General features: G+C 38.4%; 1 long non-coding RNA gene across 1 annotated transcript in view; it reads right to left on the bottom strand.

The window, feature by feature from the left end:
• The window catches only part of LOC131383399 (uncharacterized), a 79,652-nt gene that overhangs the window by 7,075 nt on the left and 48,649 nt on the right, over window positions 1-23,928 (bottom strand). The window contains exon 2 of the long non-coding RNA XR_009213389.1: window positions 10,075-10,246. This is a non-coding gene — a long non-coding RNA (uncharacterized LOC131383399). The remainder of the gene's footprint in view (window positions 1-10,074; window positions 10,247-23,928) is intronic.

Below are 23,928 nucleotides of genomic sequence, written 5' to 3'. Positions count from 1 at the left end.
ATTTACCCCCATGATCCAACCATCCTCCATCAAGCCCCTCCTCCAAAACTGGGAATCACAATTTGACATGAGCTTTGGGTAGGGACAGAAATCCAAACCATATCAGCATAGAAAGGAGGGGACGAGATGGCCAATTAGAAGCAACTGTAGTCTGCAGCACTTATGGAGAGGAATCAAAGTGGGAAGTTAACTCAGCACCTTCAACTGAAATACGCAGGATCTCATATTGGGACTTATTAGGCAAACAACTTGACCCACATAGAACGAAGAATAGCAGCATGGGGTGACAGCCCACCCAGGACAGCATGGTGCCAAAGGAACCCCCACCCCCAGCCAAGGGAAGCAGTGAGTAATTGTGCAAACCCACTGGGGAAAACATTCTTCTCCCACAGATCTTTGCAATTCATGGACCAGGAGATCCCCTCATGAACCCATGCATTAAAGGCATTGGGTCTGATACACAGAGCTCTGTGAACTCTTGGCAGAGCAGCCACTCAAGCACACAGAGATCCAAGAGTTTTACATATTCTGGCCCCAGGATCCCTGGCAAGGTGGGACATCCATCCATACAGACTCCTAGGAAGGGGGTTGAACCTAGGGAGCCAAGCAGCATCATTTTGTGGGCTCCACTTCCACAGCACCTCACAAGTTAAGACTCACTGACTTGGAATTCCAGCCAGCCAAAGACAACAGGCTGGAGTCTGTCTGAGATGGGACCAAGTTCTCATGGGGAAGGGTGGCCACCACCTCTGTAGTTCAGTTGACTCAATTGTTCCAGCCTGCTAGCTTGGAGAGTCCAAATGGTCTGGACAAGGAAGGGCCTCCCACAGTGCAGCACAGTTGCTTTGCCAAATCGTGGCCAGACTGTTTCTTTAAGTGGGACCCCAATCCATTCCTCCTCACTAGGCAGGACCTCCCTGTGGTGGCTTCAGCCACTCCAGCCAGGGTTATACAGACAGCTCTGATCTCTTCCTTGGACTGAGCTCCTGGGGAGAGGGGCAGCCACCATCTCTGTCATTCAGTTGAATCACCCATTCCAGCCTGCCAACTTTGGAGAGGCCAGATGGTCCAGATGAGGAAGGGTTCCCCCAGTGCAGCACACCTGCTCTAACGAAAAGCAGCCAGACTGCTTCTTTAAGTGAGTCCCTTATGTTGTTCCTCCTGACAGGGTGTGACCATCCAACAGGGGTCTCCAGCAACCTACAGGGATGTTTGGGCCAGGAACAGGTCAGTAACCCTCTGGACAGAGCTTGCAGAGGAAGAATCAGGCTACCATCTTTTTGGTTTTACAGCCTTCACTGGTGATACCTCCAGGTGAGGGGAAAACTGAGGCAACTAGAGTATGGAGCAGACCCCCAGCAAACCATAGCAGCCCTATGGAAGAGTGGCCTGACTATTAAAGGAAAACAAACAAATGGGAAGCAACAAAAATATACAAAAAAAAGACTCCACGAAAACCCCATTTAAAGGTCAGCAACCTTAAAGACCAAAGGTAGAAAAGTCCACAAAGATGAGAAATGATAAGCACAAAAACAATGAAAACTCAAAAAGCCAGAGTGACTCTTCTTTTCCAAATGACTGTAACACTTCTTCAGCAAGGTCACAGAAGTGGACTGAGGCTTAGATGGCTGAATTGACAGAAGTAGGCTTCAGAAGGTAGGTAATAACAAAATTTGCTGTTCTAACCCAATGCAAAGAAGCTAAGAATCATGATAAAACAATACAGGAGCTGACAGCCAGAATAGCCAGTTTAGAGAGGAACATAACCAATCTGATGGAGCTGAAAAACACAATACAATCTCACAATGCAATCAAAAGTATCAATAGCAGGATAGGCCAAGCGGAGGAAATAATCTCATAGCCTGAACACTACTATTCTGAAATAAGACAGGCAGACAAGAGTAGAGAAAATAAATGAAAAGTAATAGACAAAACCTCTGAGAAATATGAGATTACGTAAAGAGACCGAACCTACAACTGATTGGGGTACCTGAAAGAAATGAGGAGAATGGAACCAAGTTGTAAAACATACTTCAGGATATCATCCAGGAGAACTTCCTCAACCTAAGAAGACAGGCCCACATTCAAATTCAGGAACTGCAGAGAACCCCTGTAAGATACTCCACAAGAAGATCAACCCCAAGACACATAATTTTCAAATTCTCCAAGGTTGAAATGAAAGAAAAATTGTTAAGGGTAGTCAGAGAGAAAGGCCAGGTCACCTACAAAGGGAAGGTCATCAGACTAATAGAAGATCTTTCAGTGGAAACTCTACAAGCCTGATGAGATTGGGGGCAAATATTCAACATTCCTAAAGCAAGGAATTTCAAACCTAGAATTTCATATCTGGGCAAACTAAGCTTCATAAATGAAGGAGAAATAAGATCCTGTTCAGACAAGCAAATGCTGTGGGAATTCACCACCACCAGGCCTGCCTTGCAAGAGTTCCTGAAGGAAGCACTAAATATGGAAAGGAAAAACCATTACCAGCCACTAACAAATACACACTGAAGTACACAGACCAGTTACACTATGAAGGAACCACATAAACAAGTCTACAAAATAACCAGCTAGCATCATGATGATAGGATCAAATTCATACATAACAATACTGACCTTAAATGTAAATGGGCTAAATGCCCCAATTAAAAGACACAGAATGGCAAGCTGGATAAAGATCCACGGCCCATCTGTGTGCCGTCTGCAAGAGACCCATCTCACATGCAAAGATACAGACAGGCTCAAAATAACATAATGGAGGAAAATTTACCAAGCAAATAGAAGACAGAAAAAAGCAGGGGTTGCACTCCTAGTTTCTGACAAAATAAACTTTAAAGTAACAAATATCAAAAAAGACAAAAAGGGCATTACATAATGGTAAAGGGTTCAATTCAACAAGAAGAGCTAACTATTACATATACACCCAATACAGGAACACCTAAATTCATAAAGCAAGTTCTTAGAGATCTGCAAAGAGACTTCAACTCCCACACAATAATAGTGGGAGACTTTAACACCCCACTTATATTATTAGACTGATCATTGAGACAGAAAATTAACAAAGCTACTTAGGGCCTGAACTCAGCTCTGGATCAAGTGGACCTGATAGATATCTACAGAACTCTGGCACTCACTCTAAAATTGATCACATAATGAGAATTAAAATACTCCTCAGCAAATGCAAAAGAACTTAAATCATAACAAACAGTCTCTCAGACCACAGCACAATCAAATTAGAACTCAAGATTAAGAAGTTCACCTGAAACCACACAACTACATGAAAACTGAACTACCAGCTCTTGAATGACTCTTGGGTAAATAATAAAATTAAGGCAGAAATCAAGAAGTTCTTTGAAACTAATAGGAGCAAAGAGACAATGTAACAGAATCTCTGGGACTCTGCTAGAGCAGTATTAAAAGAAAAATTTATAGCACTAAATGCCCACATCAAAAAACTAGATCTCAGGTTTACAACCTAACATCACAACCAAAAGAAATAGAGAACCTAGAGCACACAAACACCAAACCTATCAGAAAACAAGAAATAACCAAGATTAGAGCTGAACTGAAAGAGATAGAGACAGAAAATCTTTCAAAATATCAATTAATCCAGGATCTGGTTTTTTGAAAAAGAAAAATGTATATGTATACTGCTAGCTAGACTAATAAAGGAAAAAAGAGAGAAGAACCAAATGAACAGAATCAGATGATGATGGAGACATCACCATTGATCCCACGGATATACAAATGACCATCAGAGAATACTATAAACACCTCTATGCACATAAACTAGAATATCTAGAAGAAATGGATAAATTCCTGGACATATACACCCTCCCAAGACTGAACCAGGAAGAAATTGAATCCCTGAAAAGACCAATAATGAGTTGTAAAATTGAGGTAGTAATAAATAGCATACCAACCAAAAAAAGGCTCAGGACCAGATGGATTAATAGCTGAATTCTACCAGAGGTACAAAGGAGAGCTGGTACCAGTTCTACTAAAACTACTCCAAAAAATGGAATAGGAGGGTCTCCTCCTTAACTCATTCTATGAGGCCAGCATCATCTGGATACCAAAACCTGGCAGAGATACAATAAAGAAAGAAAACTTCAGGCCATTATCCTTGATCAACCTTGATGCAAAAATCCTCAACAAAATATGGGCACACTGAATCCAGCAGCACATCAGAAAGCTTATCCATCACAATCAAGTTGGCTTTATCCCCAGGATGCAAGGTTGGTTCAATTCATCACATAAAAAAAAAAGGGCTGGTGGCGCTCCCAAACATCAAAGACTGAGGCAGAAAAAGGTGTAAATCAAATCACCGGGCTGGTCCGCCACTGCACTCCAGCCTGGGCGACAGAGCGAGACTCTGTCTCAAAAAAAAAAAAAAAAAAAAAAAAATTCAATATCCTTTCATGTTAAAATATTTCAATAAACTAAGTATTGAAGGGAAATATCTCATGTATGAAAAACTGACAGCCAATATCACACTGAATGGGCAAAAACTAGAAGCATTCCTTTTTGTAAACTGGCACAAGACAAGGATGTCCTCTCTCATTACTCCTATTCAACACAGTATTGGAAGTTCTGGCCAGGTCAATCAGGCAAGAGAAAGAAGTAAAAGGTACTTAAATAGGAAGAGAGGAAGTTAAATTGTTTCTGTAGATGACATGATCCTATATGTGGAAAACCTCATCAACTCGGCACAAAAGCTTAAGATGATAAGCAACTTCAACGAAATCTCAGGATACAAAATCAATGTGCGAAAATCTCTAGCATTCCTGTACACCAACAACAGGCAAGCAGAGAACCAAATCATAAACGAACTCTCATTCACAATTGCTACAAAAAAGAATAAAATACCTAGGAACGCAGCTAACAAGGAAAGTGAAGGACCTCTTCAGGGAGAATTACACATCACTGCTCAAAGAAATCAGAGGACACAAAAGGAAAAACATTCCATGCTCATGGTTACGAAGAATCAATATCGTGAAAATGGCCGTACTGCCCAAAGTGATTTATAGATTCAATGCTATTCCCATAAAAGTACCATTGACATTCTTCACATAATTAGAAAAAAACTATTTTAAAATTCATATAGAACCAAATAGAGCTCTAGTAGCCAAGACAATTCTAAGCAAAAAGAACAAAGCTGGAGGCATCATGCTACCTGACTTCAAACTATACTTCAAGGCTACAGTAACCAAAACAGCATGGTACTGGTACAAAAACAGACAAACAGACCAATGGAACAGAATAGAGAACTCAGAAGTAAGACTGTACACCTACAACCATTTGGTCTTTGACAAACCTGACAAAAAGAAGCAATAGGGAAAGGATTCCCTATTTAATAAACAGTGCTCAGAGAATTGGCTAGCCACATGCAGAAAATTGAATCTAGACCCCTTCCTTACATAATATACAAAAATTAACTCAAGATGGATTAAAGACTTAAATATAAAATCCAAAACTATAAAAACCCTGTAAGAAAATCTAGGCAATACCACTCAGGACATAGATACAGGCAAACATTTCACGACAAAAACATTGAAAGCAATAGCAACAGAAGCAAAAATAGACAAACTGGATCAATTAAACTAAAGAACTTCTGCACAGCAAAAGACACTATCATCAGAGTGGAGAGACAGCCTACAAAATGGGAGAAAAGTCTTTCAATCTATCCATCTGACAAAGGTCTAATGTCCAGAGTCTACAAGGAACTTAAATTTATAAGTAAAAAAAAAAAAAAAACCCATTAAAAAGTGGGAAAAGGACATGGACACTTCTCAAAAGAAGACATACATTTGGCCACAAACATATTTTAAAAACTTCAACATCACTGATTATTAGAAAAATGCAAATCAGAACCACAATGAGATACCACCTCATGCCAGTCAGAATGGCTATTATTAAAAAGTCAAAAAAACAACAGACACTGACAGGGTTGCAGAGAAAAACGAATGCTTTTACATTGTTGGTGGGAATGTAAATTATTTCAACCATTGTGGAAGACAGTGTGGCAGTTCCTCAAAGACCTAGAGGCAAAAATACCATTTGACCCAGCGCTCCCATTAATGGGTATATACCCAAATAAATATAAATCATTCTACCATAATGATAAATCTACATATATGTTTGCTGCAGCACTATTCACAATAGCAAAGACATGAAATCAACCTAAATGTCCATCAATAATAGACCGGATTATAAAAAATGGTACATATACACCATGGAATACTATACAGCTGTAAAAAGGAATGAGATGATGTCCATTTTCAGGGACATGGATGGAGTTGGAAGCCATTATCCTCAGCAAACTAACACAGGAACAGAAAACCAAACACCACATGTTCTCACTTACAAGCAGGAGCTGAATGATGAGAACACATGGACACATGGGAGGGAAAGACACACACTGGGGTCTGTTGGAGGGGTTAAGGTCACGGCAGGGAGAGCATCAGGAAGAATAGCTAATGGATGCCTGGCTATTCTGTGATAGGATATTCTGTAATGGGATGATCTGTGCAGCAACCACCATGGCACACGTTGACCTACGTAACAAACCTGCACATCCTGCACGTGTACCTCAGAACTTAAAATAAAACTTGAAGAAAAAGGGCTGGGTGTGGTGGTTCATGCCGGTAATCCCAGCACTTTGGGAGGCTGAGGCGGGTGGATCACGTGGTCAAGACATCGAGACCATCCTGGCTAACATGGTGAAACCCCGTCTCCGCTAGAAATACAAAAATTAGCCGGGTGTGGTGGTGCACCTGTAGTCCCAGCTACTCAGGAGGCTGAGGCAGGAGAAGCTCTTGAACCCAGGAGGCAGAGGTTGCAGTGAGCCACGATGGTGCCAATGCACTCCAGCCTGGTGACAGAGTGAGAACCCCTAAAAAAAAAAAAAAAAAAAAGTTGAAGAGGAAAAAATGAAATTTTCTAGTTTAACCACAAAAGACAAAAAACAACAACAAAAAAACATATTTAGTTCAGTGTCTGACAGAACGTAGTTGCTTAATAAATATTACTAAATTTATTGTTATTTAGTGAGGAGTAAAGAAGGACAAGTAAATAAGAACGAGAAGAAAGAAAGGAAGTACCAGTGTTAAAAAATAAAAAATTACAAAATGAAAAAGATATAGATTTTTCATAGTAAGAGAAAATCAATGGCCACAGAAAATGTCAAATACAAAGAATACAGAGAACAAGTCATTATGCTTGATAAGTCATCAGAAAGTTACAGGAGGTTTCCATGAAAGGATCAGTGTTCAGTTTGGAGCTACAGAGTAAGGGGTTAAGGAAAGGGGTGGTAGTAGGAAGTAGATTCACAGGATGTAGATGGTTGAGATTATAACCAAAAGCAAGAGGAAAATATATGAGAAAACCTGATAAGGAAAGTTTTTGTTTCTGTTTTTGTATTAGATTGGTGCAAAAGTAATTGTGGTTTTTTACCATTAATATAAAGGAGACCTGAGCATACTGTAATTGAGACAGAAGAGGTCTCAGTAGTTTCTGGGAAGAGAAAGGGGATGATGATGGAGGTGCAATGGCAGAAAAATAGAGATTAACCTTTATTACGAGGGAGAAAGACACCTCTTTTTTTAAAATAGAGCATAATGGGAGAGAAAAAAACATTTTAAAAAGATGAGAGAGTTCTCTGTCAGCTGTAAGCTGAAACCATGATGCTCATATTTCATACTAGCCTTCTCAGTATATTAGAATGTTTGGCCGATATTTGAGCACAAAGGATATGGTGTGTTCAAAGAATATAGAAAAGTCTTGGTAAAATTACTTATTCATTTATGTGTGTTATTATTCCAGAGAAGATTAGGAAAGTTCACAAGATGCATAAACTTCACCAAAATAGTACATTAGAAATATGTATTATAAAGAAGTGGCTAGAATAGAGGTATAAATACATCTAGAAATGAGGCTAGAACACAAAAATTTGAGTCACAGTTTGACTCTAACCTTATACTATAGTAGAAAAGTAGACGAGAAAATAAGCATATGAGTCATAGCATCTGTAGAGAGCAAACGATGTTTTCCAAGTTGCTTCCAAGGAGGACACTGCAACCTAACAAAATTCTCATTTACATCTACTGGTAAACACAGCTTTGAATTGTATAGTGCTATTTTCTTATACTGTAACACTAATGGAATTATACTAAATCACAGTTTAATAAAACTAGTCCTGTGGGGAACCAACACAATAGTCCTCATCTATATAAATATCTGATGAGTTAAATAAAGGCATATGAATTATGGTATCTAGAGAAATAGATTATATAATCTTCAGGCAATCCTTCCTAAATGTTATTTTCTCTTAACCCAACTTTTGACATTAGGCGGTAGCAAGTCTGATATTATGTGCCCTGACAAGAACTAGAATTCAAGTCATCTATATTGGCAGCTAAATATGATATGGCAAGCTTGTCTGTGAGCCAAAACTGATAATAGTATTATCAAACCTGAGGAGGCTGACAAAGGCGTATTCTGGTACATAAAACCACCATGATACTCTCAGGGTCAAATGGAGGAAGCACCTGCTGGCAGCATCAAGATTTTCCAGGGTTATTAAATTTGAGTCAGCATAGTTCTTAGGTCTTAGGTAGATGATAAATGACTTTTTACAACCTAGTCATTACTTATGTCAGTTGTTTATACACACTTTAAAAATGTAACACTTTAGATTATTTGAACATCGGTTCATAGAATAGAAGAAAATAGTATATTTCTCATTCCCTTGATTTTACAAATAAGTAAATCAATAATTTTTTTGCTTTATTTTTTCTTATGTAGTTTTCTTCACCCCCATTTTCCTCTGTTTCTCTTTTCCTTTTGATCAAAAGGCATTTATTAAATATCCATGTCAATGTGGCTCCTTGCCAAGCTCCCCAGAAACAGTTCTTAGCTTTCAGGCCAGGTGCGGTGACTCACACCTGTAATCCCAGAACTTTGGGAGGCCGAGGCGGGCGGATCACCAGGTCAGGAGATCGAGACCATCCTGGCTAACACGGTGAAACCCTTTCTCTATTGAAAATAAATTAGCCAGGCGTGGTGGCGGGCACCTGTAGTCCCAGCTACGCGAGAGGCTGAGAGGCAGGAGAATGGCGTGAACCCGGGAAGCGGAGCTTGCAGTGAGCCGAGATAGCGCTACTGCAGTCCAGCCCGGGCGACAGAGTGAGACTCCGCCTCAAAAAAAAAAAAAAAAAGAAAGAAAGAAAGAAAGAAAAGAAACAGTTCTTAGCTTTCAGAGCTTGCATTGTGAGGCAGACGATGACTGTCAATAGACAAATATAAGGCGTATTGACAACATAAGGAAAATGTTAAACACCACGATGTGTTGTTTTTTTTTTTTTTAAGTACAGTCGGGCAGTCCTTTCATGGGAACTATTCTTTCTGAAACCCACAACTTTTCTTCCTTTTACATTTTTAATGCTTTCCCATTCAGTGTTGCAAAATCTCCATAATGTGTGCTCTGCGTGACATGTCTTCTAGATATTTCAATCAGTTCAATCAACACGTCTTATAAGCAGAATTATTTTTGTGAAATACTTGTACATTAATAAACCCTTAATTCTGTTGAATTAAGGCAAATGCTGCTGCTCCTTCTCCAGGCACAACTCCATCACCTGAACCAAATGGTTTATTCTACTTATGTCTAGGTACAAAAATCTTACTTAACAGTTCTTGGGGGCTTAAGAAATCAAGGCAGCCAGGTGCAGTGGCTCACGCCTGTAATCTTAGCATTTTGGGAGGCCGAGGTGGGCAGATCGCCTGAGGTCAGGAGTTCGAGACCAGCCTGGCCAACATGGTGAAACCCTGTCTTTACAAAAAATACAAAAATTAGCTGGGAGTGGCGCATGCCTGTAATCCCAGCTACTCGGGAGGCTGAGGCAGGAGAATTGCTTGAATCCAGAAGACAGATATTGCAGTGAGCAGAGGTCGCACCACTGCACCCTAGCCTGGGCGACAGAATGAGACCCTGCATCAAAAAAAAAAAAGACAAAGAAATCAAGGCAATTTCATAACAGAAATACTGGATACGCTTACGCTTTAGATAGATACCTGTATACAATCCTCATGAATGGCAGTTGCTGGCTGCTTCTTGCATTCAAACCAATCCATCTGCAATTATATGTTTTCTGTCCATTTGGAAAAAAAGTGACTGCCAAATTCTCAAGTATTTACCTTGTAGGGAGTTGTGGACATGGGAAATAACATGTATAACAATTTGTCTCTGAAATGACAAAAGGAAGCCAACAAATAAACAGCAGGTTATTTTTCTACATGAATAGCCCAATGTTCACAGTGTAGATCAAAACGTGTTTGGTAGTAAAGTCTGAATTTACAAGGAAACATTGAATTGGTCATAACAATTCATTAGAAATCTGAGTGTTAATGTCTAGAAGGATACTATGAAAATATTTCTTCTCTTCCTATTTACCTAATAAGAGAATTAATGTACATGATGACAAAATGGAAACAAAATGTGTTTAAGTTTTGAGTTAAAGTATCATGAATAGAAATTAAAGCAAAGTTTATTATTTTTAACATTATTGTTCTGCTCTTCTCCCAAGGAAGAGTTGTATTACATTAAAATAAGAATTATATGGTAAAATATTCACTATTTCACAATATATAGTCATATTATCATTAGAATTTTATCAGTTGCTAGTGATAAAAATCCATTGCAGGCCAGGCGCGGTGGCTCATGCCTGTAATCCCAGCACTTTGGGAGGCCGAGGAGGGTGGATCACGAGGTTAGGAGATCGAGACCATCCTGACTAATACGGTGAAACCCCGTCTCTACTAAAAATACAAAAAAAAAAAAATTAGCTGGGCGTGGTGATGGCCACCTGTAGTCCCAGCTACTCGGGAGGCTGAGGCAGGAGAACGGCGTGAACCCAGAGGGCGGAGCTTGCAGTGAGCCTGGGTGACAGAGCAAGACTCCGTCTCAAAAAAAATCCATTGCAAATTGGTTGAAGCAAATCAATTAATGAATCTAATCTATATCTATCAACTAGCTTTCATCTACCTATCTACTTTGAGAAAACTGTACACTATAGCTTCTGTGGTTATATCCTTACCCAAAACCTTCTGCACTACGAGTGGGACCAGAGCTGCTGCCAGAAGAGTGGGGCTATAAATAAGTGTTCACTATATTGATAAAATTCGAGCAACTGAAAGAAGTATTAGTATTCCCACTAGTTTACAATAGCATAGAACAAAGAAAAATGTAACAGCAACTATGTTAGGAGCAATGCAGATCTCTGCTCATGGGTTAACACATATTTATTCTTACTGTCCCTAATCCCAAAAGGGAATTGCATTCCAGAAGAATTCTCAAATAACTAGAGAATTGCTGTATTTGACTCTAATTAAAATTTAACCTTTTAGATAAGTTCTATTAAAACATAAAATTTATTCTATAATCCCTAGAGATGCAGCATGTATAGTATATTATTAATAAGACTAAAGGAGATTTATGGAAAATGTCTGAATAATCTGCCAAGACTTTAACATAAATGTATGCAAATTTGCCAAACATTGATGTAAAATCCTGAGAAGTATCCTCAGGAATTTTCCTTTTTATTATGTTAATGGCCAAGATCAATTGAAACATGAAATATATGGAAATGTATGGACTTTTATTTAATGTAAGTGCTGCCAATTTTGCAAGGCAAAATACATAAGAGAAGCCATTCAGATTTGGATTTAATATGTAAGTTGGGAGACATTTGGTTAGACTGAGTCTTTTTCAAGGGAGGGGATTATCAAAAAATATTACAAACTCTAAACTAGTTAGAGAAGAGTTCAGGCTTTGGGTCTTATTAAGGTGGCCATATTCCAGTTTTCCCAGGATGGAAACAGCTTATACCTATTGTCCCGGTATCTCACCCTATCTTGTTTAACATTGTCGCAGTGTTTTGGGGGGATTTTATAACCAAATGTTATTAATAGCTGCAATACACTAAGTACAATATCAGATTATCTGATGCTGCCCCAAATCTGCCTCCCAATTGTTGCTTGTTGTTTTTGCCAATGGTTTCTATTACTGTGAGACTTGTATGTGTAAACAGCATTCTCTAACATATAATCAGAATGAGACACAGCCAGTGGTAATCCATATTTCTTTTTCCGATCCTTTTCAGATAAAACATGATTAACAGATCCCTGTCAAAAAAAAGTTTACAGTGTTCTCTATTAAAAGGAAGAGTCCTCCAACACAGGAGGGTGGGAACACTTTCTTCTTCCATTCTTCCACTTTGCTGCCCCTGGTGGCCACTTGGTGCAACAGCTTGTTGTACCTTGACCCATACAGTGGCCTGCTAGGTACAAGAAGCCTCTTGGTCCCCATTGACCCAAATATGTGGGAATATGTATGGGAAATGGAGGCTGAGCAGCTTTGCCATAAGAATATAGAGACTAGTACTGATGTACCAGCATTTTCTGGATCTCAGCATATTTATTTCACTTTTTTGCTGTGTACTTCTTTGGCAGAAATGGGCTCACAGAAACAAAATATATGTTTAATAAAAAATTAATTTACTTCCTACTGTTTATCTCATTTTCAAAAGAAATATGAAGATGAAAGTATAACTTGCACAAAATGTTTGTTAAAACCTGCTGTAAGCTACAAGGGTTAGGACCACAGGAAAATCAGGAAACATAAATCTGCTGCAGCAGGGTCAACATCTGCTTCAGAAATTAGTAGCTATTATTAAAAAGCTGTGCTCACTGATGATAATTTAATACAAGAAGCTGCAAAAGGTTTATTGACATATTCTGAAGGATGACTTTTCATTGGGATCAAATGACTATTCTTAAAATTACGCTATTGTTTACATAAAATAAAATTTATGTGGAAGTACAGTTTTCAGCTTCATTTATTTTTGTCCCCAAAGTTTTTATGCACATAGAAAAAGTGAAATAAGTGATAGCTGTTATTGTGTTGGCTACATTAGAAGATGAAAACTTTCCTGAGCAATTAGATAATGTTGAGTTTCATATGTATCATCAGGAGCTTCAAAGAACAATATAAATTAATTCTAGTAATAGTTTATTTTTTCCCTTTCCAACTCAGAAAAGATATAAAACTTTTTAATGTTCTTTTCATTTAAGGTGATATGTCTGACATTACTGTAAATCCTTTTAGAAATTCATTTGAAAAGCTCATCACTGAAAATAAAAATATGTGAAGAAAATACAAATTTCAAGTTCAATAGAATATAGCATAGGTGCATATTGTCTATACTAATTTAAGAAACCTAGGAAACATTGATGTACTTGGAATTGCCTTTGGTGCAAGTATCTAAATGAGCTATGATATTCCACCATCACAACAAGCTGTGGTTGTCAAAATTTACAAATAATTTTAGCTTTACTTGTGTTTTGTTAAAAATTTTTAAATCTAAATTGTATGTCTAATCTCTACCAATTAATATACTTGTAGATGTGTCATCAGTGGGGACTTTGTTACTGCTTATTGAGGCTTAAACAACTATTCTGCCATAGGGAGGCTTTGTGTGTGTGTGTGTTGTCTTTTCCAGTTAATGTGCTTAGGGTTTGCGGCAGGAGAATCTAGGACCAAGCCACATCAGTTCTCTCCTTAATCCACTCCATCTGCCTACTCTTCCAGTTTTGCTACCATAGTGCTTAGTGCATTTCTAAGAGCAACAAAATTGAATAAATCTCACATGAGTTTTTTAAAAATAAATACCTAAATTAAAATATTTTGCATCAAAATGTTCCACAAATGAAACACTAAAAACGTCTGTTTTGAAACATTAGTGTATTTTAGTTACTGAAACTAGTATTGCAAACTGGAAGATACTGAAATCTACTCCTGTAAAAGCAAAGGAGGGGCTGGGAGTGATAACTCATTCCTGTAATCCCAGCACTTTGGGAGGCTGAGGCGGCTGGATCACCTGAGGTCAAGAGTTTGAGACCAGCTGGGCCAACATGATGAAATCCTGTCTCTACTAAAATAAAAAAAAAAAAAAAATTAACTGGGCATGGTGGTGGGTGCCTGTAATCCCAGCTACTTGGAAGGCTGAGGTGGGAGAATTGCTTGAACCCAGGAGGCAGAGGTTGCAGTGAGCCAAGATCTCTCCATTGCACTCCAGCCTGGGCAACAAGAACAAAACTCCATCTCAAAAAAATAAAAAAATAAAAAAAGCAAAGGAGGAAACATGAATTAAATTTTAAATTATGATTATGCTAGTGCAAGTAGAGTTTAAAACTTAATTCTGAAAGTCTACAATATTATTTGGAATATCTTCACATGTGGGAGAAATCTTTTGATAGGGCATATATATATATGTTTTCTTTAAAATTGAGAATTTATTAAACCCTGTTTTTTAAACTCCCATCATTTTTGTACCATGTCACAGTTCTGGCTATAATTTGCTCAATTAAATTATAATTTACAATTATTCATGCAATATTTTAAATCCACTATTTTCAACTTGAATACATTTTTTATTTAACTGTTTTTTAATTTCAACTTTTAGATACAGGGGTACATATGCAGGTTTGTTACATGGGTATATTGCACCCAGGTAGTGAGCATAGTACTCAAGAGGTAGCTTTTCAACCCAGGGGTCCCTCCCTCTCTCCCCACTGTAGTAGTCCACAGTGTCTATTATTCCCATATTTATGTCCATGTTTCCTCAGTTTTTAGCTCCCACTTGTAAGTGAGAACATATAGTATTTGCTTTTCTGCTCCTGCATTAATTCACTCAGGATTATGGCCTCCAGCTCTATTCATTGCTGCAAAGGATAAGATTTTATTCTTTTTCATAGCTGTGTAGTATTCCATGGTATATATACCACAGTCTCTTTATCCAAACCACCACTGATGGATGCCTAGGCGGATTCCATGTTTTTGCTACTGCAAATAGTGCTGTGATGAACATTTGAGTGGATGTGTCTTTTTGATATAATGATCTATTTTCCTTTAGGAATATATTCTAATGAGATTGCTGGGTCAAATGGTAACTCTATTTTAAGTTCTTTGAAAAATCACCAAGCTGCTTCCCACAGTTGCTAAATTAATTTACCTTCTCACCGGGAGTGTATAAGCATTCCCTTTTCTCTGCCTTTCTAAATGGTGTGAAATGGTATCTCATTGTGGTTTTGATTTGCATTTCTCTGATGATTAGTGGTGATGAGCATTTTTTCAAATGTTTATTGGCTACTTGTAAGTCTTTTAAGAAGTGTCTGTTCATGTCCTTTGCCTACTTTTTAATGGGGTTATTTTTTGCTTGTTAATTTGTTTAAGTTTCTTATAGATTCTGGATATTACACCTTTATTGGCCACATAGTTTGCTAATATTTTCTCTCAATCTGTAGGTTTTCTCTTTACTTTATTGATCATTTCTTTTGCTGTGCAAAAGCTCTTTAGTTTAATTAGGTTCCACTTGTCAATTTTTGTTTTTGTTACAATTGCTTTTGGAAACTTAGCAAAGCACTCTTTGCCAAGGCCAACGTCAAGAAGGGTAATTTCTAGGTTTTCTTCTAGTATTTTGAGGTCTTACATTTAAATCTTTAATCTGTCTATCTTGAGCTAATTTTTGTATATAGTGAAAGGTAAAGGTCTAGTTTCATTCTTCTGCATATGACTAGCCAGTTATCCCAGCACTGTTTATTGAATAGAGAGTTTTTTCTCTGTTGTTTGTTTTTGTTAACTTTGTCAAAGATCAGATGTATGGCTTTATTTCTAAGTTTTCTATTCTGTTTCATTGGTCTGTGTCCTTTTTCGTACCAGTACCATGCTGTTTTGGTTACTGTAGCCTTATAGTGTAATTTGAAATTGGGTAGTGTGATGTCTCTGGCTTTGTTCTTTTTACTTAGGCGTGCCATGGCTATTTGGGGTCTTTTTTGTTTCCACATGAGTTTTAGAGTCGTTTTTTCTAATTCTGTGAAGAATGACATTGGTAGATTGATAAGACTAGCGTCCAATCTTTAAATTGCTTTTGGCAGTATGACCATTTTAATGATACTGATTCTTCCAATTATGAACATGGAATATATTTCCATTTATTTGTTTAGCAGTTTTAGCAGTGTTTAGAATTTATCTGTTTTAGCAGTGTTTTGGTTAGATGTATTCGAAGGTATTTCATTTTCTTTGTGGCTATTGTAAATGGAATTGTGTTTTTGATTTGACTCTCAGCCTGGACATTATGTGCATAAATGTGCATTCTAGAAATACTATTGATTATTGTACATTAATTTTGTGCCCTGCAACCCCGCTAGAATCGTTTATCAAGCTGGAAAAAGACAAAGATACCCCTTCTTACTACTCCTATTCATCATAGTACTGGAAGTCCTGGCTAGAACAATCAAGCAAGAGAAAGAAATAAAAGACACTCAATAGCAAAATAAGAAGTAACACTATCTTTCTTCACTGACGATATGATTCTATTCTTAGAAGACTATGAAAGACTCTGCCAAAAGGCTACTAGAATTGATAAACAATCTTAAATAAGTTTATTTTAAAAGAGAAATTAATTTCATCATCATAAATGGAGCTGTATACTTTTTGCCATAATGAATTACAAATAGCCTGTACTATTAAAAAGTAAATCACATCCATTTTTCTCTGAAACTCTTCAAGTTAAGAATAAAAAACATTTTAATTGAATAAATGTATATTTTTGTTAAAATGAAACAAAATTGATGAAGTCTACCATTTTGCATCGTTTAAATTTAGGAAAAAAGTCATCATAAGTTGAAAGTTATGTGCATATTCTTATGAAACATTAAAGCAAGATATTTTGAATGGAGGCAAAGAGGCTTTTGAAAAAAAGTGTAAACAAATATTTATATATTTCAGTACAAATGCTATAAAGTAATGAGAATCTGTTTCATTTTACAGAATTTAATTTGCTCTTACCAGGTACCACAGTGTGTCCAGAATTGGTGGCTTCTTGGTCTCACTGACTTCAAGAATGAAGCCGCAGACCCTCGCTGTGAGTGTCACAGCTCTTAAGGTGGCACGTCTGGAGTTTGTTCCTTCTGATGTTCGGATATGTTCAGAGTTTCTTCCTTCTGGTGAGTTCGTGGTCTCACTGGCTCAGGAGTGAAGCTGCAGACCTTCGCGGTGAGTGTTACAGCTCATAAAGGCAGTGCAGACCCAAAGAGTGAGCAGCAGCAGGATTTATTGCAAAGAGCGAAGAACAAAGCTTCTACAGTTTGGAAGGTGACCCGAGCGGGTTGCCACTGCTGGCTCAGGCAGCCTGCTTCTATTCTCTTATCTGGCCCCACCCATGTCCTGCTGATTGGTAGAGCCGAGTGGTCTGTTTTGACAGGGTGCTGATTGGTACGTTTACAATCCCTGAGCTAGACACAAGGGTTCTCCACGTCCCCACCAGATTATCTAGATACAGAGTGTCCACACAAAGGTTCTCCAAGTCTCCACCAGAGTAGCTAGATACAGAGTGCCGATTGGTGCATTCACAAACCCTGAGCTAGACACAGGGTGCTGATTGGTGTGTTTACAAACCTTGAGCTAGCTACTGAGTGCCAATTGGTGTATTTACAATCCCTGAGCTAGACATAAAGGTTCTCCAAGTCCCCACCAGACTCAGAAGCCCAGCTGGCTTCACACAGTGGATCCTGCACTGGGGCTGCAGGTGGAGCTGCCTGCCAGTCCCACGCCGTGTGCCCGCACTCCTCAGCCCTTGGGTGGTTGATGGGACTGGGCGCCCTGGAACAGGGGGCAACGCTTGTCAGGGAGGCTCCCACCACACAGGAACCCATGGAGGGGGGTGAGGCTCAGGCATGGCGGGCTGCAGGTCCAGAGCACTGTCCTGTGGGAAGGCAGCTAAGGCCCAGTGAGAAATTGAGCACAGCAGCTGCTGGCCCAGGTGCTAAACCCCTCACTGCCCGGGGCCAGTGGGGCCAGCCGGCCGCTCCGAGTACAGGGTCCACCAAGTCCACGCCCACCTGGAACTCGCGCTGGCCCGCAAGCACCATGCGCAGCCCCAGTTCCCGCCCGCACCTTTCCCTCCACATCTCCCCGCAAGTTGAGGGAGCTGGCTCCGGCCTTGGCCAGCCCAGAAAGGGGCTCCCACAGTGCAGCAGCAGGCTGAAGGGCTCCTCAAGTGCTGCCAAAGTGGGAGCCCAGGCAGAGGAGGCGCCGAGAGCGAGCGAGGGCTGTGAGGGCTGCCAGCACGCTGTCACCTCTCATCAGCACCTTTGAAGATAGTATTTTCTCCATTAAAAATATTATGGTCTAGACAGAAGAGTCATTTTAAGGAGGAGGTAACTTGCAACTTGTTAACCATAAAATGCAGAAATTTATGGATCTCTTTCGAAAGAAAAAGATACTGTTGCTCTATTCAGAGGTAGAGCAGATAAATGAAATCTTTTTTTTTTTTTTGAGATGGAGTCTCACTCTATCGCCCAGCCTGGAGTGTAGTGGCGCCACTGCAAGCTCTGCCTCCCGGGTTCACGCCATTCGAGTAGCTGGGACTACAGCACCCACCACCACGCCTGCTTAATTTTTTGTATTTTTAGTAGAGACGGGGTTTCACCATGTTAGCTAGGATGGACTCGATCTCCTGACGTCATGATCTGCCAGCCTCGGCCTCCCAAAGTGCTGGGATTACAGGCGCCCACCACCATGTCCGGCTAATTTTTTTTTTTTTTTTTGTATTTTTAGCAGAGATGGGGTTTCACTGTGTTAGCCAGGGTGGTCTTGATCTCTTGACCTCGTGATCCGCCCATCTTGGCCTCCCAAAGTGCTGGGATTACAGGCGAGAGCCACCACACCTGGCCAAATATTTTTTTTTTTCTTTAATCAGAAAGATCATATGAGGATAGCTGAAGTATTAGGATCAAGAAATACAAGAACCCAAGTTTAACTTGTGGAAATTTTTATATTTGTATTGTACCTAATTTATTAGAGGTAGTCCTCCAAATGATTTGCTGACCCATGGCTACATGTGAAAACGTGGAAATCACCCAGTCTCATTTAAGTTAAGAATCAGGTTGAACACTCATTTTCAAAATGTCGTGATTAAACTAGAGTCCCCCCTCAGTTGCAGTTAAATTTCTTCTTGAATATGTTTTTTCCTTCAGGTATTAGAACTTTATAGGAATGAGAGATGTATCTATTGTGATGATCCTGGGGCATTAATACTGGCCTCTGTAATGTATTGCAGTTTATTTCTGATTCTGAAGCAAATTAACAATTCTAAAGAGAACTACTTTTCATATTTTTTTGTATATGTTAAAAAGTGTTGGTATCTCTCACAGTGTGAAGAGAGCTATTGGTAGTTATTTTTTTTTGTTTCCATATTTTCTGTCATAATAACCATAACATCAATCTCACTGCGGTGACAAAGACTGTCTTTAGTTTGGAGTTACTGGTTTAATATTAATGTTTTGCACAGTTTCTTTAGAAAATTCTGGCAATGTATTTTGCATTCTGAAGATAGATACAGTCTGTGAGCAGAAGTTGGCCCTTGAGTAGAAGATGGAACAGAAATGAAATTATTTGAGTGATACAAGAATCTCATCATTAGAAACTCTTGCCTTTGGAATCTAAAAACATTTTTACATTAAAGACTTTTGTTTATGATGCCAGTATATCTGCAAAAGAACACAAGACTGTTAAGGCTCAGGAGGCTGCAGGTGGGTTAGTGTTTTACTGTTTTTATTCCTTTGTCAGCTTATCAATAATCACTGCATGATAGGGACGACTTTTTTTTTTAAGATAATGCTGAAACTAAAAATTGTCCTTTTCCCGTTGAAGTCATTGTGAATATAGAATTGCTCATCCTGGAACTGTAAATGGCAGAGAAAATCCATTTCCTGATAATTCTCAGGAGTTTTATATGTACACATTAGCAGAGAATACCATTCTTAAAATGGAGTATTTAAATACCATTTGAATACCATTCTTAAAATAGAGTAATTTTAGTATATAGTACAAAAAGAGAAAGAATACCTTACAACTTTAAAAACAATGTTGACTCTGAACTTAATGTCCTAAACATGAGCAATCATAAACAGAATTTTAATATGTTAGTTTATGGGAATTACAGGAAAATAAGTAAATGGCATTGAAATAACAGGATACAAAAGGTAGCAACAGATAAGATCAAATTCAGGGTAGAGCTATTTCTGGATAGAGACACTTTAGTCTCTTTCGACACAGTGAGAATGGTAACAGTAGAATCTTATTTTGTTTGATCTGTCTCTGATATGTGTGCATGTCTGTATGTATTTATCTACCTATGTGTCTATTTATCTATCTTCTTCTTTATTTTTAACCTGAGGTATAATTCCTGCTACTGCTTAAAGTGTACAATTTGATGAGTTTTGACAGATGTATACCTCTTCAATATCATTGCTACACTGAAATAACAAAACATGTTCATCACCCTCAAGATGTCCACTAACTAGGACTTCACTCAGTTGCTAATTTGCTTTGTGTCACTATAAATTAATTTGCACTTTTTGAAATTATGTATTTATATATCTGTATCTGGCTGTTTATTCTTCTATTTTTATATAGGTGGAATCCTACATTGTATTCTCTTTGGGTATCACTTCTTTCACCCTGTGCAATGATATTGAGATTCATTCATTTTGCTGTATGTATCACTAATTTCTTGTTATTGTCTAATATTCATTGCCTGGATATAGCTTATATGTTATTTGTCCATTCAAAATTCAACTGTTATTGAACATTTAGTTTGTTTGTTGTTTTTTAGAATTATAAATAAAAATAGCTAAAACATTCATGTTGAAGTCTTTGTGAGGACATATGACAAACAATCCAATAAAAATGGCCAAGAGATTTGAGCAGGCATTTCATGAAAGAAAATACATGAATGGCTAATAAGCATATGAGAAAATGATCAATATAATTTGTCACTAGAAGAATGCTCTTAAAAACATCATTAAAATACTAATCCACACCGATGTGAAAGTTATCAATATAAACATGGAGTCACTTGTGTTAAACTCAAAATAAAATCAGGAGATTAGAAAGGGAAAACTCTCATGCAAACATGCCTGTGATAAGATGATATGAACTACTGTAAAGACTCTCTGAAGGTTCTTATGCACATAAGCCTGTAAGAAAAACTTTTGTCAAAGATTTTCCAAACTGCAGCTTGCTACATGAGTCACAAGGACATTTAACCATAAGTATAAGAACATGTGCCTGATACAGTCTCCATTCATGAGCTGACAGTCAACTCCTGCAATAAACCCTTCTAACCATTGTTCTCTTTGTTGCAAAATAACTGACATGGACTCCTCCTTTTGCCTTTAAAAGCCTCCTTGTGCCTCAACCTCCTCAATTGTGCCTGTGGCTGCCATGGCTCATGTACTCTGCATGGCAATGCTTCTGCTCCTTCCTAAATAAACTGATTATCTTTGGAGAATCTCTCTTTGTCCATTATTTAGGTTGATGCCTAGTAGAGTGGCTGAAATTTTAAATTACTGAAAATACAAAGTTCTGGCAAAATGTGATGGCACTGGAAAACTCATAAACTGCTGGTGATACTGTAAAGTTATAAAACCACTAGGAAAATTGTTCGAGTTTCTAAAATAATTGAACACATATCTATCATATAACTCAGCCACACATCACCTAGATATTTACGCAAAAGAATCAGAAACTTATTTTAAAAGCAGCATATCAAGCAGAAATCTGAGCCCTGCTACTTTGTGTGACTGGGTAGGTTGATTAATCATTCTGAGTTTTAATTTCCTCATTGTTAAAAATTGGGAGTAAATGATAACTACTCATAAAGAGCCTTGCTTATCACCTAGAATACACTGATACTCAGAGAGTGTTAGTTACTTTTCTTTATATGTTAATTGTTCATTGGGCTCTAAAACATTTAATCCAGGCCAGCTGCAGTGGCTCAGGCCTGTAATCCCAGCACTTTGGGAGGTGGAGGTGGGTAGGTTGCTTGAGCCCAGGAGTCCAAGACCAGACTGGGCAGCATGATGAAGCCCCATCTCTAAAACAAAAAAAGAAAGAAAGAAATAAAGGAAAAAAAAATTCAATCCACAATGTAGATTTATTCTTTCTAAATTATTTTATCCAGCTATTTAAAGTTTCAGGTGCTAAAAAATCATTAAGCAGAAAGGTCTGCACCAGGCATATCTGACTGGACATTAGGTAGATTCTATAAGATCTGATGATATGGTTATTATGGAGAATGGTGTCCAGCTACTGTCCTAGGAAACAAGACACGGGGAAGACCCAAGAAGAAGGCAAGGACACTGGCAGGTCAGTAGGTTGGCACCAACGTCATGATTTTTGAGTGACTTTCATGACTTTGTTGGGTACAAATTTGTAGATAATTAGAATAAATTCCCCATGTTGTTTATATTATCTGTACCTCAAAGTTCATATAACTATTCACACTTGGTAGTTGCTATGGTCTGAATGTTTGTGTACCCTCAAAATTCATATCCTGAAACCAATTCACTAATGTGATGGTGTTGGGAGATGAGGCCTTTGGGAGGTGATTAAGTCATGAGTGTAGAGCCCTTATGAATGAAGTTAGTCCCCTTATCAAAGAGTCCCCAGAGAGCTGCCTTGCTCACTTCTTACCTTGCGAGGACACAGCAAGAAGGCACCATGTATGAACCAAAAAGCAGACCCTCACCTGACACTGAATCTGCCAGTGACTTGATCTTGAACTCTTCCAGAATTTGTGAGAAATAAATTTCTGTCATTTTTCTTGCCATGGCTCATGTACTCTATTAGTACCCAGTTTACAGCATTTTGCTATAGCAGCTCAAATGGACTAAGACAGTGGTAAATATACCAGTGATTGTTTATATAACCACTGGAGGATTAATAAATAATAAGAGTTCAAGTACTAGGAATTGTCCCTGGCTTCAGAAAACAGGTTATGACATGTAAAACACATCATTAACTATAAATACAGAGTGTTGCAGAAATTCAGAGTGAAAAGTAATCTCTTTTCCTAGACTATTTGGGGAAGATAACAGTGAAAAGTATGTGTATGAAGAAGCAGATAAGCATTTCATAGGTGTGTTTGAGAGTGGTTTTATGAGAAAGGATGGGGAGGCTGTAATGTCAGACTGAGAGATCATAGAGCAGCCTGGCTGAAGTGGGGACTTTCCATAATTGAGGAGTGCGGAAGTGTGGCAGGATAAGCAGTGGCTAGCGGGAGAAGGAGGTGGCATTTATCCTTTAGTTATAGAAAGCTATGGAACCCTACATGTGGCTCAAGTGTGATCAAAGATGCTTTTAAGAAAGAATAAATCTGTAGGCAGGCCAAGGTAAATTGAGAATCTAGAGGTAGCACAGACACTAGGAGAATATTTAGGTGACTTCTGTGGTAATCTAGGATCAACGTTAATCTTTTAACTCGGTGGCTTTTCACTCTATTCCTCTTCTGTGGCCTTTCCAAGCCCTAGATTTGGAAAAAATCCTGATTCCCCTGACTTTGCAATGAACTTGGCCTACTGTGCAAAAGCTGAATTATTAGGAATGTGAATTCAGACCCATTAACCTTAGAGGAATATCACAAAGTTAAGGAGATGTTGTGCTTTTTAGAGGTTAGAAAAATGTGTAAATACAGAACATTATCAACAGCTGTCACTTTAGAGGAAAGATCTTTCTCTTCGTTACGTTGTGTCCCCTGAGGAACAAGTGAAGGTCATGTTATTAAAAGTGCTAGTATATTATAGTACTCACGTCAGCTAATTAAATCTGTCATATCAAACAGCTTCTATTTTTCCTGACACTTTCTCTTAATTTCTTCTGTTTCTATTCAGTAGATACAGGGAGTCAGCAGGGAAGAAACCTCAACTGTCAGAGTCAGATTTTACAAAATGCTGCCAAATAACTCTGTGTGCACTTTATTGTATTTGTAATGTCTTAATTCTGGTTTTTTTTTTAATCAAACTGGA

Source organism: Hylobates moloch, unplaced genomic scaffold (genome assembly GCF_009828535.3).
Source record: "Hylobates moloch isolate HMO894 unplaced genomic scaffold, HMol_V3 SCAFFOLD_4, whole genome shotgun sequence".
Taxonomy (NCBI): domain Eukaryota; kingdom Metazoa; phylum Chordata; class Mammalia; order Primates; family Hylobatidae; genus Hylobates; species Hylobates moloch.
This window is presented reverse-complemented; position numbering and strand designations above follow the sequence as displayed.